The 6,032-nt window shown below is 43.6% G+C and overlaps 2 non-coding genes across 2 annotated transcripts; both read left to right on the top strand.

Annotated features, from left to right (window-relative positions):
* The first annotated feature begins 2,050 nt into the window (after window positions 1–2,050).
* Window positions 2,051–3,971, top strand: LOC143261491 (small subunit ribosomal RNA). Its single transcript, XR_013035604.1, has one exon. It is a non-coding gene; the product is annotated as a small subunit ribosomal RNA (ribosomal RNA).
* Window positions 3,972–5,301: 1,330 nt separating this feature from the next.
* Window positions 5,302–5,456, top strand: LOC143261459 (5.8S ribosomal RNA). Its single transcript, XR_013035573.1, has one exon. It is a non-coding gene; the product is annotated as a 5.8S ribosomal RNA (ribosomal RNA).
* The last annotated feature ends 576 nt before the right edge of the window (window positions 5,457–6,032 follow it).

Here is a 6,032-nt window from a genome sequence, read left to right as displayed (position 1 = left end):
CATATTCTTGCTTAAATAACTTTTTTACATAGGGATTAAGCATTTAGAACGATACATTGTTTAAAATAATGGCACTTTACTCTTGACATTTTACGGTTTTTTCAATTTTCTGAAAAATCCTATCATTAGATTTTTTTAAAAATACGATATTCTTGCTTAACTAACGTTTCTACATAGGGATTAAGCATTTAGAACGAAATCTAATGTCAGAAAATGGCACTTTACTCTTGACATTTTTCGGTTTTTTCAATTTTCTGGAAAATCCTATCATTAGATTTTTTTAAAAATACGATATTCTTGCTTAACTAACGTTTTTACATAGGGATTAAGCATTTAGAACGAAATCTAATGTAGGAAAATGGTACTTTACTCTTGATCGGTACGTTGGGACTTAGAAAATATTCGGCCGTACGCGGCGCGTCTCGGCGCTTCGAACAGCTCCGGTGTCCCCATTATTTTCGATTTACGGCTAAAATAAATTTTTCTAATTTTTTTCGATTACATATTCTTGCTTAAATAACTTTTTTACATAGGGATTAAGCATTTAGAACGACATGTTGTTTAAAATAATGGTACTTTACTCTTGTGATTTTTCGGTTTTTTTTGATTATTTTGAAAAATAAATTTTTGTAATTTTTTTAAATGCGATATTCGTGATCAGTGAACGATTTCACATATGGATTAAGCATTTAGAATCGTGCGGACGCGTTATTAAAAAAGTTTACTCGATGCGATGGGACTTTAAAAAGTTTGTGAAAATTTTCATATTGGGAAAAAATGTGTAATTTTTTGTCTAGTTTACGGTAGTGTAATTTATTTTAATGTTTACTATAAAAATTTTTTTCGTTCGTTCACGCGCTATGTTACAACAGCACGGCCGGGCGGTCTGTTGCCGCAGCGGTTTACACTCATAAGCGCGCGTGCTATTCGGCCGGCGGCGCCGGCGTCCTTGCCGGCCGTTCGGTATCTATAAGAGATACACGGTCCGTGCGAGGCGGACGGAGCAGAGCGGGTTTTGGGCCAATTCTACGATCTCGGTCGAGAAGCTGTCTCAGAGCTCCTTCGGGGCTTCGGTCCTGACTGTTTCGTGCCGTTTACGTTACGGACTTTTCTCCACACAGCGTGGCCACGGGTCGGTGTCTTTGACCGAATGGCCCATATGTGGCAAGCCCTACGGGGTTGGTTACCCGTATGCACTTTGTATGTATACTCGTACTCACTGAGCAATCGACTCTTCTGTCCGAGCGATGGAAAAATTTTTTAAAATGCATCTGTAAGATTTGGAAGCAAATCGTACCAATTGAAAACTGTGGCTAAAATGAAATAGCCCAGTGGAGAGAGAAAACTATCAAAAAACTGATTTTTTAAATCAAGAGGTGTCAGAAATCGAAATGCCTAGCGCGAGCGGAAGAACACGCTTTCTCGCCAGTCCAGCATGTGTCCTGTCCGTTCTTCCTCGGCTTGCCGATTTTGCCCAGATCAGAGGTTTCGTGCTTCCGGCGGTCAGAAGATCAGCGTGAGCGTACGCGCTTCCACGACTATGGCATCACCCATGTACTTTTTCCTTTGAATATATTTGAGTACATAAAAAATATTAAAACATATAGAGAGAACTGTGTCTTGGATCTTAAAAATTTGTCAATAGCGATGATATATTATTACTTAACTTGAAGTATTTGTACGTTTTAGCTGGGACGTACATTTATCTTACAAGATGTTAATAGCGAGACTCTTGAAGATAAAATTATCTTGTGATTTTATGAAGGCAAAGATAGAAACGTACGAAGCTGGCGTACGTAGAAAAATGTGATTTTATGATAGAACAAAAATATAATACGTACGTTTTTGGGCGTACGGTAAAATATCTGTATGGTAGAAAAATGAAAGAAATTGAGCGTTAAAGAAGATATGTTACAAGCGCGGAATGTGGCAAAACTTGTACATATTTGAAAGAGAAAAATGGTGTGTCGACCTGACATATATATATGAAACAGGCGACGATGGAAAAGGATTTAAATTTTGTCCATTTTATATATACATATTGTATAGTTCCCTGGTTGATCCTGCCAGTAGTCATATGCTTGTCTCAAAGATTAAGCCATGCATGTCTCAGTACATGCCGTATTAAGGTGAAACCGCGAATGGCTCATTAAATCAGTTATGGTTTCTTAGATCGTACTAAAATTTACTTGGATAACTGTGGTAATTCTAGAGCTAATACATGCAAAACAGAGTTCCGACCAGAGATGGTAGGAACGCTTTTATTAGATCAAAACCAATCGGTGGCGGGTGTTTACACTCGTCCATCGTTTGCTTTGGTGACTCTGAATAACTTTGTGCTGATCGCATGGTCTTATAGCACCGGCGACGCATCTTTCAAATGTCTGCCTTATCAACTGTCGATGGTAGGTTCTGCGCCTACCATGGTTGTAACGGGTAACGGGGAATCAGGGTTCGATTCCGGAGAGGGAGCCTGAGAAACGGCTACCACATCCAAGGAAGGCAGCAGGCGCGCAAATTACCCACTCCCGGCACGGGGAGGTAGTGACGAAAAATAACGATACGGGACTCATCCGAGGCCCCGTAATCGGAATGAGTACACTTTAAATCCTTTAACGAGGATCCATTGGAGGGCAAGTCTGGTGCCAGCAGCCGCGGTAATTCCAGCTCCAATAGCGTATATTAAAGTTGTTGCGGTTAAAAAGCTCGTAGTTGAATCTGTGTGTCACAGTGTCGGTTCATCGCTCGCGGTGTTTAACTGGCATTATGTGGTACGTCCTACCGGTGGGCTTTGCTCTTCACGGGGCGGTCCAACTAATATCCCATCGCGGTGCTCTTCACTGAGTGTCGAGGTGGGCCGGTACGTTTACTTTGAACAAATTAGAGTGCTCAAAGCAGGCTACCTTCGCCTGAATACTGTGTGCATGGAATAATGGAATAGGACCTCGGTTCTATTTTGTTGGTTTTCGGAACCCCGAGGTAATGATTAATAGGGACAGATGGGGGCATTCGTATTGCGACGTTAGAGGTGAAATTCTTGGATCGTCGCAAGACGGACAGAAGCGAAAGCATTTGCCAAAAATGTTTTCATTAATCAAGAACGAAAGTTAGAGGTTCGAAGGCGATCAGATACCGCCCTAGTTCTAACCATAAACGATGCCAGCTAGCGATCCGCCGAAGTTCCTACGATGACTCGGCGGGCAGCTTCCGGGAAACCAAAGCTTTTGGGTTCCGGGGGAAGTATGGTTGCAAAGCTGAAACTTAAAGGAATTGACGGAAGGGCACCACCAGGAGTGGAGCCTGCGGCTTAATTTGACTCAACACGGGAAACCTCACCAGGCCCGGACACCGGAAGGATTGACAGATTGATAGCTCTTTCTTGATTCGGTGGGTGGTGGTGCATGGCCGTTCTTAGTTGGTGGAGCGATTTGTCTGGTTAATTCCGATAACGAACGAGACTCTAGCCTGCTAAATAGACGTAATTATGGTATCTCGAAGGCTCTCGGCTTCTGCCGGTGGGGTTTTTACTACCAACGTACAAACAAATCTTCTTAGAGGGACAGGCGGCTTCTAGCCGCACGAGATTGAGCAATAACAGGTCTGTGATGCCCTTAGATGTTCTGGGCCGCACGCGCGCTACACTGAAGGAATCAGCGTGTGTTCCCTGGCCGAAAGGCCCGGGTAACCCGCTGAACCTCCTTCGTGCTAGGGATTGGGGCTTGCAATTATTCCCCATGAACGAGGAATTCCCAGTAAGCGCGAGTCATAAGCTCGCGTTGATTACGTCCCTGCCCTTTGTACACACCGCCCGTCGCTACTACCGATTGAATGATTTAGTGAGGTCTTCGGACTGGTGCGCGGCAATGTTTCGGCATTGCCGATGATGCCGGGAAGATGACCAAACTTGATTATTTAGAGGAAGTAAAAGTCGTAACAAGGTTTCCGTAGGTGAACCTGCGGAAGGATCATTACAATGTTCCAATATATCTCAAAGAGAGAGGAGAGGAGGAGAGAAAATGAATTCGATTAGTTTGTGGATAAGAATTCATATAAAAAAAAAAGATATTGTTGAGCCCGCCAGATCATTCGTGCGTGATTTACACGGCCAGACGTGTGTACTACACGTATTAGGCCTTTGATCTGCGTTGCGTAGGCCACAACAAATCTTTCAAAGAGAGAGAGATATATGTGTTGTTGGGGTTTGTGATTATGAAGGTGCCCCAACGCACAAAAATATATAAAAATGTACAAAGTTGGGATGTGGTGTGGTGGAGAAGAGTTGGGCCCGACCAGATCATTCGTGCGTGATTTACACGGCAGACGTGTGTACTACACGTATTAGGCCTTTGATCTGCGTTGCGTAGGCCATCTTCCTTCCAAGACACACACGTGTTGGGGTTTGTGTGATTTTATGATAGTGCCTCAACACGGAAAAATAAGCGTACGAGAAGAGTGGGCCCGACCAGATCATTCGTGCGTGATTTATACACGGCCAGACGCGTATTATATTACACGTATTAGGCCTTTGATCTGCGTTGCGTAGGCCATCTTCTCGATAGAGAGAAAGCCAAAATGTATTCTTTTTTTCTTTCTTTACACACACACACACAGTTGTAGTAGGACAGGGAGGGATGCGAGCGTGCTAATCACGCTTCCTCAAGTCTTCGCTGTGGTGTAAAAAAAAAAAGAAAAAAAAGGAATCGTTGGGAAAGTCCAAAGGACGAAAATATCGGGCAGTCTGAAGATAACTTAATGCTCGTTTACATTGGTATCAAGAGAGACCGGCTTGTGTAGCTCGTTTCAATGCTGTGTCGTTGTCATTGACACCCTACTCTGTTGCGCGCTAGTGGCAGCATGAGCGTGGGACGTATATATATATGACACCCAGCTAGAGCCGGCCGTGAGTCCGTCCGGTGTAAATAACGACGAAAGGAGAGAGAAACTTTTCGAATCCAGTATCGGGTTGATAATTGTCCAGTTTGAATATCCATATCCCCGTCGTTTTTGGAGGTGATATACTCTCTGTGTTTCTTCGATAGAAGGCTTTTCAATGTTCTATTCGCTCCGACCGTCGAACTTGCAAGAAAACAGTGGTTTTGGATTTGCTCGTACATATATATATGGTTTCGACGGAAATATCTCGTTCTTTAAGGGACAATTATGTCGTTGTACGACGACTCCCGAATCTCCTTCGCGCGCTGGTTGGAGCTCTTCGGGTATCGGCTTGTTCCGAAATATAACACAAAAATGTGGTGGATAGCAAATACACATTATATATATGAGAGAATAAAAGGGAAAAATTACCCTGAACGGTGGATCACTTGGCTCGTGGGTCGATGAAGAACGCAGCTAATTGCGCGTCAACGTGTGAACTGCAGGACACATGAACATCGACATTTCGAACGCACATTGCGGTCCACGGATACAATTCCTGGACCACGCCTGGCTGAGGGTCGTTTACGTACTTATAAACTGCTTGCGTTGATGGCACTTGTTGCCTATATACGTACGAGCGAATGATGGGCGCTTCGTCGGCGTTTGTCGCGGTCCTATGAATATTGAGAAATTTTACGTACGTCTAACAGTCTTCGAGAGAGATGGAAATCGTGTTCGAACTAGCGTGAGTGTGGAAGGCGGTGTCGTGTGTCGTATATGTTTTATATACGTCCGCCCGTCTGAAACACCGCTTCGAAGCGGTGACAAAATCTTTTTCGGGACGATTCGTATCCGTAGAACTATCGAGATTTCACTGGTACATTTTCAACGCGCTCCCGACGTCGCCTGAAATGAAACGAGATGGGTTTAACCCACGAAAGCGTACTACACGAGTCTGTCCTATGTGAAGACTGTGTACAGAGATCGAACGAACGCATGAAAGAAATTGAACGAAAGAACACATAACCCGCAAAAATATAGAGTAGAATTGTGACCGTTGCTTCGAATTTGAATTTATATGTATATATATATCATAGCCCCAGGGAGTGGAACCTATGAGTGTGGAAGGATGTCTCTTACCGTTATGTTGCCAGAGG

The sequence above is a fragment of the Megalopta genalis genome, unplaced genomic scaffold, assembly GCF_051020955.1.
Source record: "Megalopta genalis isolate 19385.01 unplaced genomic scaffold, iyMegGena1_principal scaffold0052, whole genome shotgun sequence".
In the NCBI taxonomy this organism is placed as follows: Eukaryota; Metazoa; Arthropoda; class Insecta; order Hymenoptera; family Halictidae; genus Megalopta; species Megalopta genalis.
The sequence above is the reverse complement of the archived record's forward strand: the minus strand, read 5'-3'. Positions and strand labels throughout refer to the sequence as shown.